Here is a 22,425-nt window from a genome sequence, read left to right on the forward strand (position 1 = left end):
GATTTTTAATGCAGACTCCGCACTGAAAATCCACCAAAATGTACCGAAGAAGACATGTGAATGGGTTTAGAAAACAGCGGCCATATTTGGCGAGAAAATTTGCACCAATTTTAGGGCGAGCTGCAGAATATCAAATGCACCTCATGACCTATATGAAGCAGATTTTCCTTTTTCACTGTGGATTTCAACCTTTGTAATGAAAAATATTAAATCTGATTTAAATCCAACTGTAACTCGAGCAGAATTTTCCGCGGTTTCGTTGTGGATTCTCTGCTGAAAATATCGGCTATGTCTGAATGTGCGCAAAATCTGCTCTAATCTCACATATTCCAAGAGTGTATCACAGCCAGCACTTTTATGGAAGAACTGCACTGGCATTGTTATAGGAGCACTGCGCTGGCATTGTTATAGGAGCACTGCGCTGGCATTGTTATAGGAGCACTGCGCTAGCATGTATATAGGAGCACTGCGCTAGCATGTATATAGGAGCACTGCGCTGGCATTGTTATAGGAGCACTGCACTGGCATTGTTATAGGAGCACTGCGCTGGCATTGTTATAGGAGCACTGCGCTGGCATTGTTATAGGAGCACTGCGCTGGCATTGTTATAGGAGCACTGCGCTGGCATTGTTATAGGAGCACTGCGCTGGCATTGTTATAGGAGCACTGCGCTGGCATTGTTATAGGAGCACTGCGCTGGCATTGTTATAGGAGCACTGCGCTGGCATTGTTATAGGAGCACTGCGCTGGCATTGTTATAGGAGCACTGCGCTGGCATTGTTATAGGAGCACTGCGCTGGCATTGTTATAGGAGCACTGCGCTGGCATTGTTATAGGAGCACTGCGCTGGCATTGTTATAGGAGCACTGCGCTGGCATTGTTATAGGAGCACTGCGCTGGCATTGTTATGGGAGCACTGCGCTAGCATGTATATAGGAGCACTACACTGGCATTATGGGAGCACTGGGCTAGCATGTATATAGGAGCACTGCACTGGCATTGTTATGGGAGAACTGCACTGGCATTGTTATAGGAGCACTGAACTAGCATGTATATAGGAGCACTGCGCTGGCATTGTTATAGGAGCACTGTGCTGGCATAGTTATAGGAGCACTGCGCTGGCATAGTTATAGGAGCACTGCGCTGGCATTGTTATAGGAGCACTGCGCTGGCATAGTTATAGGAGCACTGCGCTGGCATAGTTATAGGAGCACTGCGCTGGCATTGTTATAGGAGCACTGCGCTGGCATTGTTATAGGAGCACTGCGCTGGCATTGTTATAGGAGCACTGCGCTGGCATTGTTATAGGAGCACTGCGCTGGCATTGTTATAGGAGCACTGCGCTGGCATTGTTATAGGAGCACTGCGCTGGCATTGTTATAGGAGCACTGTGCTGGCATAGTTATAGGAGCACTGCGCTGGCATAGTTATAGGAGCACTGCGCTGGCATTGTTATAGGAGCACTGAACTAGCATGTATATAGGAGCACTGCGCTGGCATTGTTATAGGAGCACTGCGCTGGCATTGTTATAGGAGCATACTGACATATAGGTGCACTGACTGTAGGGCCAGTGAGTATGTGAGTTTAGGGGTCACTCCCACATACTCAATTGCACCATTGGATTTTATCTTATATCACATTTTAATGCATACCAATAAAAGCTATATATTAATAGATCACACACTGTCCTCCTTCCCTTCCCTCGAACATATATCACTGCACTCCACAGCAGCCCAGGGGGAGAAGCTGATCACTGCAATCCACATCAGCCCAGGGGGAGGAGCTTATCACTGCACTCCACAGCAGCACAGGGGGGGGAGTTAATCACTGCACTCCACAGCAGCTCGGGGGAGGAGCTTATCACTGCACTCCACAGCAGCACAGGGGGAGGAGGTAATCACTTCACTCCACAGCAGCCCAGGGGGAGAAGCTGATCACTGCAATCCACATCAGCCCAGGGGGAGGAGCTTATCACTGCACTCCACAGCAGCCCAGAGGGAGGAGCTTATCACTGCACTCCACAGCAGCCCAGGGGAGGAGCTTATCACTGCACTCCACAGCCGCACAGGGGAAGGAGGTAATCACTGCACTCCACAGCAGCCCAGAGGGAGGAGCTGATCACTGCACTCCACAGCAGCACAGGGGGAGGAGTTTTAATCACTGCACTCCACAGCAGCCCGGGGAGGAGCTTATCACTGCACTCCACAGCAGCCCGGGGGAGGAGCTTATAACTGCACTCCACAGCAGCTGAGGGGGAGGAGCTTATCAGTGCACTCCACAGCTTCCCATGGGAAGGCGCTTATCACTGCACTCCACAGCTGCCCATGGGGAGGAGCTTATCACTGCATTCCACAGCAGCCCAGGGGAGGAGCTTATCACTGCACTCCACAGCAGCTGAGGACCGTGGTAAAGAAGGGGTTAATAGTGATACACATTATAAATGGTGATTATGGGACAATATGTAATATCCCTGGAGGTGTTTGGTGCTTTATTGGGTATTACTTCACTATCTGTTGTACGGATATTGTATAATATTATTCTATTGTTTAGGGTGGTGCAGGGATTAGTGGGGGTCTCGGGCAGGAACGTCTGCACATAATGTCATTATATATAATAAATAGGGCCAGAATTCCAATGAATATCTGGGCTGTTTTTTTGTTTTTTTTAGTTAGGACATCTTATGGTTTCTGTCCCCACTCCAGAGTGAATGATGGTACAATTCTGCCTTCCTACAGCTGCCACTAGGGGGAGCTCACTGCATAGACATTGTTACAGCGCTCAATAAACTCAATAATAAATTTGTTAGCAGTGAGCACACCCTAGTGGTGGCAGAAAGAATTACAACCTTAAACTGGATTTCTTTTCCCAGAACTGATCAGTGGGGGGTTTCAGGTACAAGTGCCCCCATCAATTAGATAATTGCATATTTGATGGTTTGTTGTCACTGTTTCTGTTTCAGTTCTTATCTTGATATCAGCCATTAGGGGCAGAGTCAGGAAAATGATTAGAAGGAGGCTACTATGAAAGAGGTGACAATTATTAGAGGACGACTTGTAGAAGTTAAAGTCCTTTTACACAGAGCAGCGATTACCCGGCGAATGAGCAAACACTCGTTCATCGGCCAAAAAATGGTCGCTAGTTGACTATAAATGGATGGATAGATGGATAGATAGATAGAATATAGGGTGTAACATATGTGGGGGAGGATATTCCTCGGGTCGCTATGGAGCTTCCGTGTTTTCCATATTTTCGCCGTCTATAGGCAGCGATTTTCCGGTTTCTGCTTTATTTTGGAATGTGGACTTGATGTCCTGCATTGACGTGTGCGCTGCGCGGGGTAAATCACGGTGATAAATATTCAGGAGTCGCAGAACTCGCTGTCGCCTGGACGATATTTACCAAACACTGAATTCTCTGGGTGACAATAAACAGCTCCGCTCCCCTCCCCCGCCGGCATCAATTATAGCAGAATATCAGCAGATTATTTCTGTATTACAAACAGCTGCAACATCTCACGTTCCTTCATGGAATTCTTCCTGAAAAGCGGAGCCGGAGCCGGAGATCACATATATGGTTACAGGTCTCTGCACTTACACAGGATTATAACACTGATGGGTAATGCTGCTGGGGGCGGGGCTGTGACTACTGCTCTTTACATGTTGTGTTCTCTGGAAGTAACCAGGTCAATAATTCTCAACCCTGCGGACAGGTAGAGCAGTCATTGGGCTTGTTGACCTTATCAATATGTCATCTTAAGGCCTTATTCACACGAACGTATAATACGTCTGTGCTCCTTGCGTGATTTCCATGCGCGTTGCACGGACCTATGTTAGTGAATGGCGCCGTTCAGACTGTCAGTGAATGTCACGCAGCTTATGTGCGCTGCGTGAAACTCATGACATGTCCTATTGAAGTGAATGGGTGCGTGCAAATCGCGCTCGGCACACAGAAGCACTTGCGGGTGCCACGCATGATTCGCGCTACAGAAGTCAAAACTATGAATGAAAACTATGAATGTTTGTAAACATAAAACCAGAGTGTCATAATGATGGCCCCAGCGCGAAAATCACAGCCGCGCACCATATGCTGATGACACATGGACCTTTTACGCGCGCAAAACGGACATGTCCGTGGGAATAAGGCCTAATAAAGGGGTTCTCCAGTTTCAGCAAATTTTATGTTATTTTTAGTATAATTAAAAGTTATACAAGTTTTCAATATACTTTCTGTGTTCATTTCTCACGGTTTGCAAGATCTCTGCTTGCTGTGTTATTCAGTAGTAACATTGTTTACTTCCATGAGAGAAATTCTGTCCATAGTCATGTGATGGACACACAGGTGCACGACTGGTCAGTTTGTCTATCAGAGCTGTGTCTTCTAATGATCCCAGCACCTGTGTGTCCATCACGTGGCCCTGTAACGAACCGTGCACCTGTGTGTCCATCACATGGCCCTGTAACGAACCGTACACCTGTGTGTCCATCACATGGCCCTGTAACGAACCGTACACCTGTGTGTCCATCACATGGCCCTGTAACGAACCGTGCATCTGTGTGTCCATCACATGGCCCTGTAACAAACCGTGCACCTGTGTGTCCATTACATGATTATGGACAGAATTTTATCTACTGGAAGTTAACAATGAAAGTTACCACTGAATAACAACAAGCAGAGATCTTGAAAACTGTGAGGGATTAATACAGATATTATATTGGAAAATTGTATAACTTATACGTTTTTTGACGCGTCGTGTCTACAGCACCTGCTGTCGTTTGCCACGTCCTGTGTGATCCGCCACGTCTGGCGCAACTTGCTGCACCTGCTGCCATCTGCCACATCCTGCGTTACCTGCTGCACCCACCTCCATCTGTGCCAGAGCCTCGGCCACTGTCTGGACTATCCAGGTACCTTGTGCGGGACTTTGTATTGCTGGGGTGCTCTGTGGTTTGGCCAGCTGTCTCCCCGCTACGGCGGTGCGGCCTTGAGGGACCAAAAACCCGCCAACCGTGACAAACTGTCAGATCATTGCTGAAGGTCCTTGGACATAAACTTCTTTATGGACTCAGAAGATCATTGTGGCGTTGTCTCTTTAAGAGCCACGCAATGCGCGTTCTTCACCTCCACGCGGCTTGTTTCTCGGGATCCCACAGAGTACGAGGTGAACAGCGAACCCTCCAATCACAGCGATAACGGATCCTTCTTATAACATCTAATTATAGGGAAATAAGACGGAAGTCCGAGCTCTGAGCTCCCTGCCAAGATACCGCGGAGCTCCTTACCCAGCGCAGATCCACGGTTACTGTATACCTGATTAGCAGATCTCACCGGAGAAGAATGTACAATCTGAACAAGCGTCGAGTTCACCAAGTGGTCAGTGCGTGCGCGATAACGTATTCTAATCCACAACATGTGCCATATAAACTGCCTACATATAATGTCACGTCCGTCCCGTACAGACCGCGCCGACTGGTAAGAAAGTGATAGCGAAGTCTGACGTGTGCGGAGCGGACTCTTCCCGGCTGCTATGAAGATGACTCCGTCTTCTAACAATCCCTCTTGTAAAATCGACTTAAAGGAGCACTCCGAGGAAGACTTGTACACTGTGTTATACCTAGTGCAGGGACTGAGGGGCGGAGCATGACACAGGACAGAGAATCCTTGTGTTATGCTCCGCCCCCTCCGATCCCACACTAGACCTACCACAGCCTATTTGTTTTTTATAGTCTGTTCCTTTAAACAATTCCAGGGAAAGCTGCAGATTCTATTTTGGTGGAGTTTTTATATTTCCCTTTCACCCCTCAGCATTTCAGTATTGTGCCCATGTCGTGTTATCCTGTTCACGTCTTGGCCATTTCCCAGCACAGGACTGAGGCATAATTACTATAATAAGATTTATGATCCGAGCTGTCAATCACGCTGCAGTCCCACCCACATTCAGCTGCTTACACTGTAAACATTAGAAGTCAAATCATTATTCCTTTGTCCTCAGTCATATGATAGCGGCTCCTTCTATGTCCCCCTAGACTGGCATTACTGGGCACGTTCTGCTCCCTGGGTAGGAATATGTAGCCCTCTACCTCTCTGGTCAGTGCAGAGGCATAGCCATAGGAGGTGCAGAGGTAATAGTCACACCCGGCCCTAGTGCCTGAGGGGGCCACAGTCCTGTCTACCACATAAAAATACATCAGTATTATCAATAGCACATGCTAGGTGGGGCCCCTGGTACAGATTTTGCATTGGGAGCCAGGAGCATCAGGTTACATCTCTAATCTCGGATACGCCCGCTTCTCTCCTCTCAGGACTTTGTCCTTTTACATCCCCTCCTCCCCATCTTTACCTCAGCCGGGTCATTGACTCCTCATTTTCAGTATCCTCCATACACTGATGACTCTCTCTCACTCTCTCTTGCTCTCTCCTGCTCTCACTCACTTTTACTCTCTTGCTCTCTCTTGCTGCTTCTCACTCACTCTTGAATTCTCTTGCTCTCTCCCACTCTCTCACTTCCTCTCTCCTGCTCTCTCTACCCTTTTAATCACTCAGTCTCTCTTGCATTATCACTCTCTGTTGCTCTCTCCCACTCTCCCTCTTGCTCTCTCTCACTTTTACTCGCTTGCTCTCTCTTGCATTCTCACTCTCTGTTGCTGACTCCCCCTCTCACTCTTGCTCTCTCCTGCTCTCACTCACTTTTACTCTCTCGCTCTCTCTTGCTGCTTCTCACTCACTCTTGCATTCTCGCTCTCTCTTGCTCTCTCCCCCTCTCACTCTTGCTCTCTCCTGCTCTCGCTCACTTTTACTCTCTCGCTCTCTCTTGCTGCTTCTCACTCACTCTTGAATTCTACTCTCTCTCTTGCTCTCTCCCACTCACTCTCTTGCTCCTTCTCACACTCTCTTGCATTCTCGCTCTCTCTTGCTCTCTCCCACTCTCCCTCTTGCTCTCTCACTTTTACTCTCTTGCTCTCTCTTGCATTCTCACTCTCTTTGCTCTCTCCCCCTCTCTCTCTTGCTCTCTCCCCCTCTCACTCTTGGTCTCTCCTGCTCTCACTCACTTTTACTCTCTCGCTCTCTCTTGCTGCTTCTCACTCACTCTTGAATTCTCGCTCTCTTTCTTGCTCTCTCTTGCTCACCCTACCCTTTTAATCACTCAGTCTCTCTTGCATTCTCGCTCTCTCCCACTCTCCCTCTTGCGCTCTCTCACTTTTACTCTTTTGCTCTCTCTCGCTCTCTCTTGCATTCTCGCTCTCTCTTGCATTCTCGCTCTCTCTTGCATTCTCGCTCTCTCTTGCATTCTCGCTCTCTCTTGCATTCTCGCTCTCTCTTGCATTCTCGCTCTCTCTTGCATTCTCGCTCTCTCACCCCCTCTCACTCTTGCTCTCTCCTGCTCTCACTCACTTTTACTCTTGCTCTCTATTGCTGCTTCTCACTCACTCTTGAAGTCTCTTGCTCTCTCCCACTCTCTCTCTTGCTCTCTCCTGCTCTCTCTACCCTTTTAATCACTCACACTCTCTTGCATTCTCGCTCTCTCTTGCTCTCTCTTGCTCTCTCTTGCATTCTCACTCTTTCTTTGCTCTCTCCCCCTCTCACTCTTGCTCTCTACCCTTTTAATCACTCAGTCTCTCTTGCATTCTCGCTCTCTCTTGCTCTTTCCCACTCTCCCTCTTGCTCTCTCTCACTTTTACTCTCTTGCTCTCTCTTGCATTCTCGCTCTCTTGCTGCTTCTCACACCCTTTTGCTCTCTCCCACGCTCTCTCTTGCTCTATCCTTCTCTCTCTCTTGCTCCTTCTCACTCTCTCTTGCATTCTCGCTCTCTCTTGTTCTCTCCCACTCTCTCTTTTGCTCTCTCCCTTGCTCTCTCCTGCTTTCTCGACCCTTTTACTCACTCACTCACTCTTTCTTGCTCCTTCTCACTCTCTCTTGCATTCTCGATCTTTCTCGCCTTCTCACTCTTGCTCTCTCCTGCTCTCACTCACTTTTACTCTCTCGCTCTCTCTTGCTCCTTCTCACTCACCCTTGCATTCTCGCTCTCTCTTGCTCTCTCCCTCTTGCTCTCTCCTGCTCTCTCTCACTTTTACTCTCTCTCTTGCTCCTTCTCACTCTCTTGCATTCTCGCTCACTCCCGCTCTCTCTTGCTCTCTCTACCCTTTTACTCACTCACTCTTTCTTGCTCCTTCTCACTAACCCTTGCATTCTCACTCTCTTGCTCTCTCTTTTTTACTCTCTTGCTCCTTCTCACTCTTGCATTCTCGCTCTTTCTCTCTTCCATGCTCAAAGCATTCTCGCTCTTTCTCTCTCCCACACTCTTTCTTGCTCTCTGTCACTTTTACTTTCTTGCTCTCTCTTGCTCCTTCTTCTCATTCACTCTTGCATTCTCGCTCTCTCTTGCTCTATCTCACGTCTACTCTTTCGCTCTCTCTTGCTCCTTTTCACTCACCCTTGCATTCTTGCTCTCTCCCACTCTCTCTTGCTCTCTCCCCCTCTCAATCTTGCTCTCTCTCACTTTTACTCTCTCGCGCTCTCTTGCTCCTTCTCACTCACCCTTGCATTCTCGCTCTCCCTCTTGCACTCTCCCTCTTGCTCCCTCCCACTCTCTCTCTTGCTCTCTCCTGCTCTCTCTCACTTTTACTCTTTCTCTTGCTCCTTCTCACTCTCTCTTGCATTCTCGCTCTCTCGTGCTCTCTCCCACTCTCCCTCTTGCTCTCTCTCACTTTTACTCTCTTACTCTCTCTTGCATTCTCTCTCTCCCTCTCATACTTGCTCTCTCTCACTTTTACTCTCTCCCTCTCTCTTGCTCCTTCTCACTCTCTCCTGCATTCTCTCTCTCCCACAATCTCTCTTGCTCTGTCCTGCTCTCTCTACCCTTTTACTCACTCTTTCTTGCTCCTTCTCTCTCTATCGTGCTCTCTCCCACTCTCTCTTGCTCTCTCCCTTTTACTCTCTCCCTCTCTTGCTCTCTCCCTTTTACTCTCTCCCTTGCTCCTCACTCTCTCTTGCATTCTTTCTTTCTCTCACTTTTACTCTCTCGCAATCTTGCTCCTTCTCACTCTCTCTTGCTCTCTCCTGCTCTCTCACTCTTTTACTCTCTTTCTCCCTTGCTCCTTCTCTTTCTATTGCATTCTCGCTCTCTCTTGCTCTCTTCCACTCTCTCTTTTTTACTCTCTCGCTCTCTCTTGCTCCTTCTCACTCACTCTTGCATTCTCGCTCTCTTTCTCTCTTCCACGCTCACAGCATTCTCGCTCTCTTTCTCTCTCTTGCTCTGTCACTTTTACTTTCTCGCTCTCTCTTGCTCCTTCTCATTCACTCTTGCATTCTCGCTCTCTCTTGCTCTATCTCACGTCTACTCTTTCGCTCTCTCTTGCTCCTTTTCACTCACCCTTGCATTCTCTCCCTCTTGCTCCCTCCCACTCTCCCTCTTGCTCCCTCTTGCTCCCTCCCACTCTCCCTCTTGCTCCCTCCCGCTCTCTATCCTTTTACTCACTCAATCACTCTCTCTTTCTCCTTCCCACTCTCTTGTGCATGCTCGCTCTCTTGCTCCTTCTCACTCTCTCTTGTTTTCTCGCTTTCTGGTGCTCTCTCGCGCTCTCTAGTACCCATTTTACTTGCTAAGTTACATAAGTGTAAAGTGTGAACAATGTGATAGTAATAATGTGCCAATGACTGGCGTCCCCCCCCCCCCCACCTGTCACTTTTAAGCCATCAGCGCTGATTGTGCAAATATTGACTGTGGCAGAAAAACTAAAAGCACCAAGGAGATAAAAAAATGCTGAAACCTGTTTTTCATGGCAATGTCTGAGCTGTAATAAGTTATTATAAACTGGAGAAGACGACGGCAGCGGATTAGCACAGAAATAATGGCTTCATAGGAGCGCAGGTTATCCCTCCTGTGTACAGGACTAGTCAAAAAGCCCAAACAATCCAAAAACATCAGTGAGGAGCCCCGACCCTTCATCCGAGCCTCAAAGACAACATCATAGGGGGGGGGGTTCACAGTATTTGTGCCTCCAGGCTCCAGTGTGGACTCCAACCCTTTCCTGACAACTTACACATCAGGACTCCGGACATTACATAGAAGAGGAAAGTTCTCCCGTGTGCCTAAGACTCTGATGGAACAATCATTGCAGAATCGTCTTTTTTACTGTAAAGTGAAGAAATAAATCCCTCTGGATTTTGTGCTCCTTTACTTCTGGATGTGAGATAGATGGATAGGAGCTGGATATGAGATAGATGGATAGGAGCTGGATGTGGGATAGATGGATAGCAGCTGGATGTGAGATAGATGGATAGGAGCTGGATATGAGATAGATGGATAGGAGCTGGATGTGAGATAGATGGATAGGAGCTGGATGTGAGATAGATGGATAGGAGCTGGATGTGAGATAGATGGATAGGAGCTGGATGTGAGATAGATGGATAGGAGATAGATGGATAGCAGCTGGATGTGGGATAGATGGATAGCAGCTGGATGTGAGATAGATGGATAGCAGCTGGATGTGAGCTAGATGGATAGCAGCTGGATGTGAGATAGATGGATAGGAGATAGATGGATAGGAGCTGGATGTGGGATAGATGGATAGGAGCTGGATGTGAGATAGATGGATAGGAGCTGGATGTGAGATAGATGGATAGCAGCTGGATGTGAGATAGATGGATAGCAGCTGGATGTGAGATAGATGGATAGCAGCTGGATGTGAGATAGATGGATAGCAGCTGGATGTGAGATAGATGGATAGGAGCTGGATGTGAGATAGATGGATAGCAGCTGGATAGGAGATAGATGGATAGGAGCTGGATGGATAGGAGCTGGATGTGGGATAGATGGATAGGAGCTGGATGTGGGATAGATGGATAGGAGCTGGATGTGGGATAGATGGATAGGAGCTGGATGTGGGATAGATGGATAGGAGCTGGATGTGAGATAGATGGATAGGAGCTGGATGTGAGATAGATGGATAGGAGCTGGATGTGAGATAGATGGATAGGAGCTGGATGTGAAATAGATGGATAGGAGCTGGATGTGAGATAGATGGATAGGAGCTGGATGTGAGATAGATGGATAGCAGCTGGATGTGAGATAGATGGATAGGAGCTGGATGTGAGATAGATGGATAGCAGCTGGATGTGAGATAGATGGATAGGAGATAGATGGATAGGAGCTGGATGTGGGATAGATGGATAGCAGCTGGATGTGAGATAGATGGATAGCAGCTGGATGTGAGCTAGATGGATAGCAGCTGGATGTGAGATAGATGGATAGGAGATAGATGGATAGGAGCTGGATGTGGGATAGATGGATAGGAGCTGGATGTGGGATAGATGGATAGGAGCTGGATGTGAGATAGATGGATAGGAGCTGGATGTGAGATAGATGGATAGGAGCTGGATGTGAGATAGATGGATAGCAGCTGGATGTGAGATAGATGGATAGCAGCTGGATGTGAGATAGATGGATAGCAGCTGGATGTGAGATAGATGGATAGCAGCTGGATAGGAGATAGATGGATAGGAGATAGATGGATAGGAGCTGGATGGATAGGAGCTGGATGTGGGATAGATGGATAGGAGCTGGATGTGGGATAGATGGATAGGAGCTGGATGTGGGATAGATGGATAGGAGCTGGATGTGGGATAGATGGATAGGAGCTGGATGTGAGAGATGGATAGGAGCTGGATGTGAGATAGATGGATAGGAGCTGGATGTGAGATAGATGGATAGGAGCTGGATGTGAGATAGATGGATAGGAGCTGGATGTGAGATAGATGGATAGGAGCTGGATGTGAGATAGATGGATAGGAGCTGGATGTGAGATAGATGGATAGGAGCTGGATGTGAGATAGATGGATAGGAGCTGGATATGAGATAGATGGATAGGAGATAGATGGATAGGAGATAGATGGATAGGAGATAGATGCATAGGAGCTGGATGTGGGATAGATGGATAGGAGCTGGATGTGTGGTAGATGGATAGGAGCTGGATGTGAGATAGATGGATAGGAGCTGGATGTGGGATAGATGGATAGGAGCTGGATGTGAGATAGATGGATAGGAGCTGGATATGAGATAGATGGATAGGAGCTGGATGTGGGATAGATGGATAGGAGCTGGATGTGAGGTAGATGGATAGGAGCTGGATGTGAGATAGATGGATAGGAGCTGGATGTGGGATAGATGGATAGGAGCTGGATGTGAGATAGATGGATAGGAGCTGGATGTGAGATAGATGGATATTAGATAGATGGATAGGAGCTGGATATGACATAGATAGCGAGCGATCTGGAGGAGACAGAGGGATTTGAAGGGAACAGATATGTCTTAAAGAGACAGAGGGGTCTGGAGGGGACAGAGGGGCTTTTCCTGTGCTGCCTTCACTGTTTCTTGTGCCGCTGCTTCTTATACAATCAGTTCCCAGCACTGAACTCACAGATAAATAATTGACAGGAAACCAAAATCACAGATTGTGAAGAGTGAAGTGACTCATGAAAAGCTCTCCAGGATTTATGGGTGATGAGTCTGGGGGAGACGATGAAGGTAGATCAACAGCACACAGAAGTACTTTGCAGTGTCACGCCCCCTCCCCCGAAAATATCTGTCTGTCTGTCTCATGTCTGTCTGTCTCATGTCTGTCTGTCTCATGTCTGTCTGTCTCATGTCTGTCTGTCTCATGTCTGTCTGTGTGTCTATATGTAAGCTGCCTTACCGCCAAGGCAGTACGGCCCAGTGAGTCCACAGACCCTTCGTGACATGATCAATCACATCTACGTTTTGAGCTGTCAGAGACACTCAGGACCCATTGTCAATAAACCCATCAGTCCGGCGGACCTGACAGATACAGCGCACGGTGCAGCTGCTCTATATACAGGATACAAAGCAGCTTTATCTCAAAAAGTCAAAAGAATTTTTAATAAAAAGTTTTTAGAAAGTTGCACCAATCACACTGAACCTTAAAAGAGAATTTTGCAAACTGAGGATTGTTCTTATTTATAGTTCACATTACATGACGGACACCAAAGAGGAAGAAGACGACCAGAGACAATATCAAGGAGACAATCACAAGGATCCGGAGCACGGCTGTTAGGCTTTATATAACGATGCACGCCAAGTGACATCTTAAAGGGACAGGCCTATGTCAGCTGACCATTCATGTAAACTCTGCCACTAGTTAAAGTTGTGTTAAACTTGGTGTCTCACATGATCTCAGGATGACAGGGCTGCTCCAACTGTGATATAAACCACACACAGATCTGACCATAATGACCACATGATACTGAGGGGTCAATAGCCCGGAATTTCATAGGAAATGGTGATATTGCTGACAGCGAGATGTGCCTGATGCTGGAGGCGGCTCTGTGGGGATGTGCAGAGGATCTGCTGTGCTTCACATTATCTGAGGGATTGTCTCATCTATTTAACCCAGAAAGAAGCAAGAAAAGAATACATAGAAAAAAAAAATATTGAAAATGTTGCATTTTGAGAATTGAGACTTTTTGAAATTTATTTTTTTTGCTAATTAGAAGTCTGAACTTATAATATGGAACAGAGACATTTTATTTAAAATCTCCAAAGATACATAATTATTAAAATAGTAAATATAGGTGCTAAAAAAATTCTAATATATTGGGCAATATTTATATATTGTAGCAGTCTGTCACGCCTTCAGCTCATGTTTCTTGTACTTTTTATATTCTAATGTTTTTCTTAAACCCTTTTTATACGTAGAGCGCAATTGCATTAATGGTACTTTAAAATAAATATTAGTAATAATAAATAAGTCAGAGCTCAGTTTTTTAAAGAGGTGCTTTCACCAGATTATAAGTGCCCTGTCTCCTACATGATGTGATCGGCGCTGTAATGTAGATAACAGTGGTCCTAGTAATAAAGAGGCTGTCACCAGATTATAAGTGCCCTGTCTCCTACATAATCTGATTGGCGCTGTAATGTAGATAACAGTGGTCCTAGTAATAAAGAGGCTGTCACCAGATTATAAGTGCCCTCTCTCCTACATGATGTGATTGGCGCTGTAATGTAGATAACAGTGGTCCTAGTAATAAAGAGGCTGTCACCAGATTATAAGTGCCCTCTCTCCTACATGATGTGATCGGCGCTGTAATGTAGATAACAGTGGTCCTAGTAATAAAGAGGCTGTCACCAGATTATAAGTGCCCTGTCTCCTACATAATCTGATTGGCGCTGTAATGTAGATAACAGTGGTCCTAGTAATAAAGAGGCTGTCACCAGATTATAAGTGCCCTCTCTCCTACATGATGTGATTGGCGCTGTAATGTAGATAACAGTGGTCCTAGTAATAAAGAGGCTGTCACCAGATTATAAGTGCCCTCTCTCCTACATGATGTGATCGGCGCTGTAATGTAGATAACAGTGGTCCTAGTAATAAAGAGGCTGTCACCAGATTATAAGTGCCCTGTCTCCTACATAATGTGATTGGCGCTGTAATGTAGATAACAGTGGTCCTAGTAATAAAGAGGCTGTCACCAGATTATAAGTGTCCTCTCTCCTACATGATGTGATCGGCGCTGTAATGTAGATAACAGTGGTCCTAGTAATAAAGAGGCTGTCACCAGATTATAAGTGCCCTGTCTCCTACATAATGTGATCAGCGCTGTAATGTAGATAACAGTGGTCCTAGTAATAAAGAGGCTGTCACCAGATTATAAGTGTCCTGTCTCCTACATAATGAGATCAGCGCTGTAATGTAGATAACAGTGGTCCTAGTAATAAAGAGGCTGTCACCAGATTATAAGTGTCCTGTCTCCTACATAATGAGATCAGCGCTGTAATGTAGATAACAGTGGTCCTAGTAATAAAGAGGCTGTCACCAGATTATAAGTTTCCTGTCTCCTACATAATGTGATCAGCGCTGTAATGTAGATAACAGTGGTCCTAGTAATAAAGAGGCTCTGTCACCAGATTATAAGTGTCCTGTCTCCTACACAATGAGATCAGCGCTGTAATGTAGATAACAGTGGTCCTAGTAATAAAGAGGCTCTGTCACCAGATTATGTGTCCTGTCTCCTACATAATGAGATCAGCGCTGTAATGTAGATAACAGTGGTCCTAGTAATAAAGAGGCTGTCACCGCATGATAAATTCCCTATCTCCTACATAATGAGATCGGCGCTGTAATGTTGATAACAGTGGTCCTAGTAATAAAGAGGCTGTCACCGCATTATAAATTCCCTATCTCCTACATAATGAGATCTGCACTGTAATGTAGATAACAGTGGTCCTAGTAATAAAGAGGCTCGATCAACAGATTATAAGTAGCCTATCTCCTACATAATGTGATTGCCACTGTAATGTAGATAACAGTGGTCCTAGTAATAAAGAGGCTCTGTCACCAGATTATAAGTATCCTGTCTCCTACATAATGTGATCAGCGCTGTAATGTAGATATCAGTGGTCCTAGTAATAAAGGGGCTGTCACCAGATTATAAGTGCCCTATATTCTAAATAATATGATCGGCACTATAATATAGATAACAGTGGTCCTAGTAATAAAGAGGCTGTCACCAGATTATAAGTGCCCTGTCTCCTACATAATGTGATCAGTGCTGTAATGTAGATAACAGTGGTCCTAGTAGCAAAGAGGCTGTCACCAGATTATAAGTGTCCTGTCTCCTACATAATGTGATCAGTGCTGTAATGTAGATAACAGTGGTCCTAGTAATAAAGAGGCTGTCACCAGATTATAAGTGTCCTGTCTCCTACATAATGTGATCAGTGCTGTAATGTAGAGAACAGTGGTCCTAGTAATAAAGAGGCTGTCACCACATTATAAGTGTCCTGTCTCCTACATAATGTGATCAGTGCTGTAATGTAGATAACAGTGGTCCTAGTAATAAAGAGGCTGTCACCACATTATAAGTTCCCTATATTGTACATGATGTGATCGGCGCTGTAATGTAGAGAACAGTGGTCCTAGTAATAAAGAGGCTGTCACCAGATTATAAGTGCCCTGTCTCCTACATAATGTGATCAGTGCTGTATTGTAGATATCAGTGGTCCTAGTAATAAAGGGGCTGTCACCAGATTATAAGTGCCCTATATTCTAAATAATATGATCGGCACTATAATATAGATAACAGTGGTCCTAGTAATAAAGAGGCTGTCACCAGATTATAAGTGCCCTGTCTCCTACATAATGTGATCAGTGCTGTAATGTAGATAACAGTGGTCCTAGTAGCAAAGAGGCTGTCACCAGATTATAAGTGTCCTGTCTCCTACATAATGTGATCAGTGCTGTAATGTAGATAACAGTGGTCCTAGTAATAAAGAGGCTGTCACCAGATTATAAGTGTCCTGTCTCCTACATAATGTGATCAGTGCTGTAATGTAGAGAACAGTGGTCCTAGTAATAAAGAGGCTGTCACCACATTATAAGTGTCCTGTCTCCTACATAATGTGATCAGTGCTGTAATGTAGATAACAGTGGTCCTAGTAATAAAGAGGCTGTCACCACATTATAAGTTCCCTATATTGTACATGATGTGATCGGCGCTGTAATGTAGAGAACAGTGGTCCTAGTAATAAAGAGGCTGTCACCAGATTATAAGTGCCCTGTCTCCTACATAATGTGATCAGTGCTGTATTGTAGATATCAGTGGTCCTAGTAATAAAGGGGCTGTCACCAGATTATAAGTGCCCTATATTCTAAATAATATGATCGGCGCTGTAATGTAGATTACAGCAGTATTTTTTATTTAGAAAAATGATAATTTTTTACGGAATTATGACCTATTTTAAATTTATGCTAATGACTTTCTTAATGGACAACTGGGCGTGTTTTACTTTTTGACCAAGTGGGCGTTGTGGAGTGAAGTGTCTGACGCTGACCAATCAGTGACCAATCAGCGACCAATCAGTGACCAATCAGCATCATACACTTCTCTCCATTCATGTACTCCACACATAGTGATCTTGCGAGATCATGATGTGCAGTCACTTACTCCCACATTAACGTTACTGAAGTGTCTTGAGAGTTAATAGATATTGCCTCCAGCCAGGAATTTTATTCACAATCCCGACACTTCCGTAATGTTTGTGTGGGACTTAATAACAGGACAGTGTGAGCTCGAAGTGCTGTGCTGTAAGTGACACACAATGACACAAACATTACCGAAGTGTCGGGATTGTGAATAGACAGCACGTCCTGGCTGGAGGTAATATCTATTAACTCTCAAGACACTTCAGTAACGTTAATGTGGGAGTAAGTGACTGCACATCATGATCTCGTGAGATCACGCTGTCTAAGTTAATGAATGGAGAGGAGTGTATGACACTGATTGGTCACTGATTGGTCAGCGTCATACACTTCTCTTTACAACACCCACTTGGTCAAAAAGTAAAACACGCCCAGTTGTCTATTAAGTAAGTCATTAGCATAAATCTAAAATAGGTCATAACTCCGTAAAAAAAAGATTGTTTTTCTAAATAAAGACCACTGCTGTAATCTACATTACAGCGCCGATCATATTATGTACAATATAGGCCACTTATAATGTGGTGACAGAGACGCTTTAATATCGAGCTCCAAACCCTCTTCTTCCGTCCTCACAGCTGTCACTAGGGGGAGCACAATGCATACAGTTTATTGTATCCTTCTTATTGAACGCCAATATAAATCAGTGTCCCCACAACAGTGCCAGCCACAGTGTCTCATAACAAAGTCAGGCTCAGTGTTCTATAACAGTAACAGCCTCAGTGTCACGTAACAATGTCCCCATAATACGGACACAGTGCCCCCATAAGGTTATGTTTACACTAGAGTCACAACTTCTGTTTATGATTTATAATTGGATTCATCAGGATTCTGTTGAGCCTAGTAGTGAGCATTTAAACCACAAAAAAGGCCATACTTACTAAGTAGGTGGGTGGGTGAAAACCCGTTCCCATCAGGACGCAGACGGGTCAAAGAATGCTGCAGAAGGAGTGTGCATTAAATAGTGATAGCCCCTCCCACTAGTCTTGAGGGGAGTGGCGAACTAAGTGCTCAAAACACCTTTGAGCACTTAGTTCGCCACTCCCCTCAAGAGTAGTGGGAGGGGCTATCACTATTTAATGCACACTCCTTCTGCAGCATTCTTTGACCCGTCTGTGTCCTGATGGGAACGGGTTTTCACCCACCCACCTACCTAGTAAGTATGGCCTTTTTTGTGGTTTTGATGATATCTATGTCCCATTTTTTCTGTTTGTGTAATAGTGAGCATTTGCCTCAGAAATTCATGAGCGCAAGGATAATATAGCCCTCCCCATATACGTCTACCCTCTTACTGTAACGTCACCAGCCCTCCTGATTTAACCCTGCCCTCTTACTGTGACATCACCAGCTCTCCCAAGATAACCCTGCCCTCTTACTGTGACATCCCCAGGTCTTCATAGATAACTCTGCCCACTTGATGTGACATCACCAGCTCTCCCAAGATAACCATGCCCTCTTACTGTGATATCACCAGCTCTCCCAAGATAATCCTGCCCTCTTACTGTGACATCCCCAGGTCTTCATAGATAACTCTGCCCTTTTGATGTGACATCACCAGTCTTCCCCAGATAGTCCTGCCTTCTTGCTCATCACCAACCTTTCCTAGATAACGCTGCCTGTGACCTCACCAGCCTTCTTCAGATAATCTTCTCCCTAATAGTGACATCACCAGTCTTCTCCAGTTAACCTGCTCCCTGATTGTGACATCACTAGCCTTCTCCAGTTAACCTGCTCCCTGATTGTGACATCACCAGCCTTCTCCAGTTAATATGCTCCATGATTGTGACATCACCAGCCTTCTCCAGATAACCTGCTCCCTGATTGTGACATCACCAGCCTTTCTCAGTTAATCTGTTCCCTGATTGTGACATCACCAGCCTTCCTCAGTTAATCTGCTCCCTGATTGTGACATCTCCAGCCTTCTCCAGTTAATATTTTCCCTGATTGTGACATCACCAGCCTTCTCCAGATAACCTGCTCCCTGATTGTGACATCACCAGCCTTCTCCAGATAATCTGCTCCCTGATTGTGACATCACCAGCCTTCCTTAGATAACCTGCTCCCCAGCCTTCTCCAGTTAACCTGCTACCTGATTGTGACATCAGGTGCATAGTACAGTTTCGGAGTTCAGAAGAGTAGTCAGATAATCCTGGATTCGGCAACAGTGATGTAGCAGAGCTAAGTCTGCAGTACAGAGGATAATCTAAAAAAGAAGTCAGGGACAATATATCCCATCATACAGCACAGGCCAAACCAGGTCAGGAAATAAACAACTAGAACTGGCATTGTAAGTCAGGCCCCCGCACTGTGACTGGTTGTATGGCCGCCTGTACCCCATACACATATGTACTGTATGAATGTAGTGACTTGTGGTGTGGCAGTGTTCACTAGTGGTCACCGGGGGCGCTGCTACACACAGGTCAGCAGGGTGAGTTACACAGACCCTTACATGAGTGTTTCCTTCTCCTGACTGTGGGAGCATCAATAACGGAGGAGAACGCTCCACGAAGTTCTCCACCAATCATAGAGATTAAGGCTGTTCAATCACCATGCACAATGTTCAGTGTTCGAGATGAGACAGGAGATATCCTCGAAGCCTGGCAGGTAAGTAATCCACTGGACACCAGGTAATAACGCATCCACCACTCTAGACCACCAGGGATGGAGGCATTAAGCTCTTCACTGCCCTAGACCACCAGGGATGGAGGCATTTACTACACTTCCCTAACAGCCCAGGCCCCACAGTGTACTTTACCTGCCCAGCGTAAGACTTAAGATTCTGTCATTAGTTCTCTACCTACCAGTGATAATTAAATGATAACATTGGATTTTACTGTAGGCTGTAAAGTGAGATCTTTGTTGGGACCTGTCTGTAGTGTATTCTGCTTTGGACGCTAGATGGCAGCACATGTGAAAACTCTAATAATACATACAGATAAGAGAATGTAAACATGATAATAGAATGTTAGAGTGAGTCAGTGCCAGCAGGGGGCATACAAGAGGTCTGATACCCCTGTAATGTTTCAGAACGGACTCCCCTTGTTACCTCTCATAGATGGGGATGTGGCTGCAGTTTTCTCCTACTCTGCATTATCATTGCTATTTATAGCTCATTTTAGGCTTTTCATTTACTCAACACAGAAAGTCCCGTCTGTCTATTTCCTGCCCCGGACCACAACCTGTGCCCATTACCCGTGTCACGCCGGACGGAGCCGAAGCTGCATCGTCTCATCATCGCTATTTATTCTAAGGATTTAAATGTTGCCTAAATTGACGACCCTTCTAGTAACCGGAGGACACACAGGACGATTCCTCCTTCTATGTACAACTCAATGTGGGTCTGAAGAAAAGAGAAAGACAAAACCACAGCGGTGTAACGAAGCAGAGTTGATAGATAGATAGATAGATAGATAGATAGATAGATAGATAGATAGATAGATAGATAGATGATAGATAGATATGAGATAGATAGATAGATAGATAGAGAGATAGATAGATATGAGATAGATAGATAGATATGATAGATATGAGATAGATATGAGATAGATAGAGAGATAGATAGATATGAGATAGATATGAGATAGATAGATTAGATAGATAGATAGATAGATAGATAGATAGATAGATAGGAGATAGATAGGAGATAGATAGATAGATAGATATGAGATAGATAGATAGATAGATATGAGATAGATATGAGATAGATAGATAGATAGATATGAGATAGATATGAGATAGATAGATAGATAGATAGGATAGATATGAGATAGATATGAGATAGATAGATAGATAGATAGATATGAGATAGATAGATTAGATAGATAGATAGATAGATAGATAGGAGATAGATAGATAGGAGATAGATATGAGATAGATGGATAGATAGATAGGAGATAGATATGAGATAGATAGATAGATAGATAGATAGATAGATAGATAGATAGATAGATAGATAGATAGATAGATAGATAGATATGAGATAGATAGATAGATATGAGATAGATAGATAGATAGATAGATAGATAGATGCTGCTGAACAGTTTCCCCAGGTTGCTGCTGACACATATCCCTCGGTAGTTGGCCGGGTCGTACCTGTCCCCACTCTTGTGGATTGGTGTTATAAGGCCTTGGTTCCAGATTTGCGGGAAGTGGCCGGCACTCAGCACTATATTAAATAGTTTGACTATTGCGGCCTGTATTTCTGGCGGGCTGTGTTTTATCATTTCTGGTGAGATTCTGTCTAGGCCGCTGGATTTTTTACACCTTATGTCTGAGGTTCTCTCTGTTACTTCTTGCAGTGTTATTGGTGTATCCAGGGGGTTTTGAGAATCTTTAAGTGTTTCCTCCATCGCCTTCAATTTTGATATTATTTGTTTTTGTTCTTGGCTTTGTTCGTCTTTCGGGATATCTTTGTAGAGGTCCCTGAAATATTGGAGCCAGATGTTGCCATTTTGGATATGAAGGTTGTTTTTCTTGCAATTTTTGCCCATGTGTTTCCATAATTCCCAGAACGAGTTGTCATGGAGGGCGTCTTGGAGTTGGGTAAGTTTGCTGGAGATGTGCCTTTGTTTTTTCTTTCGGAGGATGGTCTTGTATTGCCTCTGTATGTTGCTGTAGGCCTCCTTCAGACCGGTGTTGTTTGGGTCTCGGTGCTTCTTATTTGAGGCATTTCTTAGGGTCTTCCGTACTTCTTTGCACTATATCTATCTATCTATCTATCTATCTATCTATCTATCTATCTATCTATCTATCTATCTATCTATCTATCTAATAGAACCTATCCATAGGGTATGTACATACATCATTTTACATAGACATATTCATTTTCCCCACGTAACACGACTGTGCTCCTTATAAATATTGTACCAAAAAAGAGTGCATGGAGTCTTTAAGTCAAAATATAAAAGATGTACTTTATTTGACAAAATCTAAAAAGTTATCACATGAACTATTTAAAAATGAAACACCACAGATGACAGACAAAAAGATCGCCAGAACATGAGGCAATTAGATCATGAGATTTCACATAACCATTATGTATCAACATGTTCATTGGTGTGCAGTATCATAAAGAAAGTGCATAGTGCAACATAATTGCTTGAACCATGGATGTGTCTGTTTCTAAAGGTATGAGAAATGTTCTATTATCAGCCTCAATATAAGGGCAAATAGAGACCCCCCCCCCCTACAACTATTGCATTTTAGTAAAGTGCTACGTGCAAACAATGAACAACCTGAACAGAGGTGGACTACTGACCCATGTGTCTCAAGAAATGGCGACCTGCCCCGACGCGCGTTTCGGCTTCCGCCTTCGTCTGCGGGTGGCACTTGCTAGTCTCTACTTCCTATTTATCCTGTCTACTACCCAATTGAAAACTATTGTGCTCAACTGCAGAATATTACCTGAGAGTATCTCTGTCATTCCTCGGCGTCATG

Source organism: Rhinoderma darwinii, chromosome 5 (genome assembly GCF_050947455.1).
Source record: "Rhinoderma darwinii isolate aRhiDar2 chromosome 5, aRhiDar2.hap1, whole genome shotgun sequence".
Classification (NCBI taxonomy): Eukaryota; Metazoa; Chordata; class Amphibia; order Anura; family Rhinodermatidae; genus Rhinoderma; species Rhinoderma darwinii.